The sequence below is a fragment of the Mus caroli genome, chromosome 15 (genome assembly GCF_900094665.2).
Source record: "Mus caroli chromosome 15, CAROLI_EIJ_v1.1, whole genome shotgun sequence".
NCBI lineage: Eukaryota > Metazoa > Chordata > Mammalia > Rodentia > Muridae > Mus > Mus caroli.
In genome coordinates this window covers 36,586,656-36,590,522 of record NC_034584.1, presented here as the reverse complement: position 1 = coordinate 36,590,522, position 3,867 = coordinate 36,586,656, and the positions used below count along the sequence as shown (strand labels likewise).

At 43.9% G+C, this 3,867-nt stretch overlaps 1 pseudogene; it reads right to left on the bottom strand.

Annotated features, from left to right (window-relative positions):
* Window positions 1-941: 941 nt before the first annotated feature.
* On the bottom strand, window positions 942-1,043 carry LOC115029491 (annotated as a pseudogene).
* Between the last annotated feature and the right edge of the window lie 2,824 nt (window positions 1,044-3,867).

Below are 3,867 nucleotides of genomic sequence, written 5' to 3'. Positions count from 1 at the left end.
CCACCTCTCCCTTACTGCCAAGGTGAGATGCAGGGCCCACTCTTCTAAGTGTTTCAACTGGTAAGAGACATGCAGTTCTCCCACTCTCATGACCAATCTGCCATATATGGTGAGGGACAGGGAAGAAGAAGAGGACACCTCTCCCTCCCTCACCAGTGCCACTAAACAGCACAGGGGAGGCAGAGTTAGCTCTCCCAGACTTGTGCTCTCAGGGCCAACTCAGCCACAATGCCAACAATGTTCTTTCGGATAGGGGGATGGAGAATACTGCAGCCGGCTAGGGGTGGGGCCAGCTCTTCACAGCCCTCAGACATTAACATGTTCCCAGGTGGCAGCCCAGACCACAGAAGTCTGTCTGGACTTTTGTGGTAACAGGCCCCTGCTGCTGCAGGGCCATGGACCCAGACATGGCCCCTGGTGGCAGCACAGGCCAGGACTCCACCACGGTCCCAGGTGGTATGGTCAGCTACTCACATCAGGCTGTTCCTCACTTCCCTTCAGTCCCCAGCTCTGCCTCTTTTCACTGTGCTCACATCCTTGTTTCTCTTCCATTTCTCCACCACTGACTTGCTTCTCTTAGTAAAGCCAGGGGGTCTTTGAGTGCCTGGGGTCACCTCAGGAGTGTTCTCAGGAATGCTATACCCAGCTTGTGAATTATAGTACCAGACAGGAGTCATCTCAGGCGTGGTCTGTACCCGAGACCTGTATAGAGTTGGATTGGTAGTCATCTCAGGCTAGCTCTGTGTCCTGGCCCCATGGCACTGGTCTGGTTGTCTTGTCCTCACTCCTTGCCCCAGGGCCCACTGTAGCCCCATGTGAGGGTCATTTGTCTCAGACTCACTCTTACCTGAGGTTCTTCTAGTCTCTGGCTTGCTCCCCACCCTGGGAGCCAGTCAGGTGGTAGATGCCTGGTAGTCATCTAAAGTTTGCTTTTCTCAGGGAATGTAAGTTTACTAATCATTCAGATGGCAAGCCTGTCTCCTCTCTGCCACCTGCTGACAAACATGTGACATAGCAGCAACTCGAGAGTCTCTAGGGGCAGGGCCATATGGTCATTTTAATGCCTCTCTTCTCAGCCTTACAGCATCAACATTCCCCTCCCCTAAAGCTATGGCCTCAGAAAACTTTTTCAGGGAACTGAAAGATGCTTCATTTGAAAAAGTGGAGTCCTGTTCAGTTCATTGGGAGAGTTGCCTCTACCACGAAGAACCAGATAAAACAAACCACTCCCTGCATGAAACCTGAATGGCTCTGGATTGACAGGCATTGCCCAAGAAGCAGTTTCATGTGTTTCTATTTTAAAGAGCTCTGGGGTCTTGTGGAAACCTCACCTATGCTTTTTTATTTTCATAATGAGCTGCCAATCATTCACTACGAAGTAAAAAAAAAAAAAAAAGTATCTTTAACAAAATAAAGCTACTGTCACTATATCTGCTCACACGTATGCATGCCCTTATGCAGCTACATGCATTGTGTAAGTGAGGAGGAGGAAGTTCATGGCTCAGTGCCTAAACCTGTTAGCCTCTACTTTCCTCCCATAAAAGTTTCTAAGCCGATCCAAGACCAGATGTAAATAAACAGATGCATGCTACTAAAAAGGAACCGTTTCCAGAAACAACCACTACACAGCAGCAAAACTTTCAACTTGAGACAACTTTTGGTCCAATTTTGTCTAAGGAGATTAAAACTGCTGCGAGTTTACAGTACTGTAAACAAAACATAAAATTATTAATTGTTCTTCCTACCTTTGACAGGAGTGGAGTAGATTAAAGGCAAAGTTACACTTAGCACTGATTTATAAAGGTTAAATTTATATTTTTCAATTTTATTATAATGAAGCAAGATTTAAAAAAAAAAAAAAGGAAAGGCTGTAGAGATGATGAAGGAGTTAATCAGTTACTTAGCTGGCCTTGGACCTGGAGCAGAGAAACTGGGTAGCTGGGGCTGCAAATGCAGTTTCCTGGTAGAGACTAAGGATTAAGCAGGGGATGGCTACGGTTCCTAAATACTGACCTCACCATCACCCAGAACAGAAGCAGATGAGGAAAATACTCACAGGTTATAAGAACTTTTCCAAGCATGTTTGTCTGAGTGTGGGAGTGAGAAAAGGAAGAGAATCTACAAAGCCTCTGCTGTCAAGCCAGTAGTAGCCTTGGGCAGCTCATCTGCATGGGTATCGTATAGCCTGTGTATTGTCCAGCAGGAAGCATTCAAGAGAATATACCTGCAAGAGAAGGCTGTGTCCAGAAGGTCAGTTTTGTTTGAGGATGTCAGCTTTTGACATCAACTCACCCACATCCAGTTTGCTTTGTGTACAGAGCAATAAGACTTTTGTGTCTAGGAGACACCACCACTACCATCCCCAGCTAACCCCTACTGTCCCTAGAAAAAGGGCAGGTAACTTCATCAAGCAAATATCTAGGTAGAGAGGTGAATGCTGGGAGAAGAAGGAAGAGGTATTAAAATGTTGATTATGGCCATCAAGTGTCAAGTAGTAATGGCCAACCACGTGTTGTTCAAGGGCAGGCACATAGAATGAAGGTTGCCACATGCTCAAGATAAGACATTAGGCTTTTCCGAACCAATGGCACAGTGACTAAGCTATACTTGTTTCATTTCTGACCAAATTCAAATCAAAAGTTTGGGAAGGCAAAGGGAATCAGGAGTATACTCTGATGGACCTGGGGTCATGGAATCCACCCACATGGATAAGTCTAGAAGAGAATCGCCCAGGCGAGACGTGAATGTGTATTTTAATCTTCTGGAATGTTTTCACTCACATTTTATATCTCTTGTTCTTTGCCAAAAATAGTTACCTGAGCAAGCCAATTGTCTGGTTTACCTTAAGCTTCACGGTGGTGTAGTGATATAGTTAGCACTTTTCTACAGGAAACCAGCTGGTATCATTTAGGCTGTGGAGATCCAAAATTCAAAATTACATACATTTCAGAGACAGTCAACTGGCATGAAATTCTAGTTTTTAACATATGTCCTTTATGGAGAAGGAAAAAAAAATCACATCCCAGCTATTTGGCAGGAAAGATAACCTATGGAAAAAAAATATTGTATAGCTCCCAGAGATCAAGCAAATTGACTTTACAAAAAATGAGAAATGATTAGGCAAAAGACAATGCTGTGAATAGCAAGGAGATGGCTTACTTCAAAAGCTGTCAAGGTGAAAAGGTTTACTAGATTATTTCATATTTATACTAGAACTAAATAGCATCTAGATATGGTGTGTGTATTATGTGTGTGTGTGTGTGTGTGTGTGTGTGTGTGTGTGTGTGTGTGTGNGAGAGAGAGAGAGAGAAAGAGAGAGAGAGAGAAGAGAAAGAGGTATACATTTATGTCTGTGTACTATTGGCATTGCATGAAAATTATATAATAACCTATCAAGTTTACAAAAGGTAAAATAATCAATGGACCCTCAAATTTCCCATACAATAGCAAGTGGGAGCTTTGAGAAATAGTGGAGAGCGTTAAGGACCAAAGTCATTTGTTGTGGTAAATCTCCAATCCAAATATGCCCCAGCAATGAAAACACGACTCAATTAATATAAATACATGCTGTGTGCCTAGATTGGGCAGATCTACCACTACACTACCATCTTCCACATCTATGAGACCCCTTAGAACTTGCAGTTTCTCCAGGCCATATGCATGTGCTCTGCTTTTCTTGTTCTGCCTCCTCCTCTGCATCCTTTTCCTCTTCCATTTTCTCCTTCTTCCTTCTATCCACCCTCTGCTCCACCTTCCCTTTTATCTGCCCAATCATCAGCTCTCCTTTATTTTACAAATAAAGGTGGGGAGCAGCTTTACAGGAAATCACCTGAGTGCTGACTCATTTCTTGTTTTCAACCACTCACA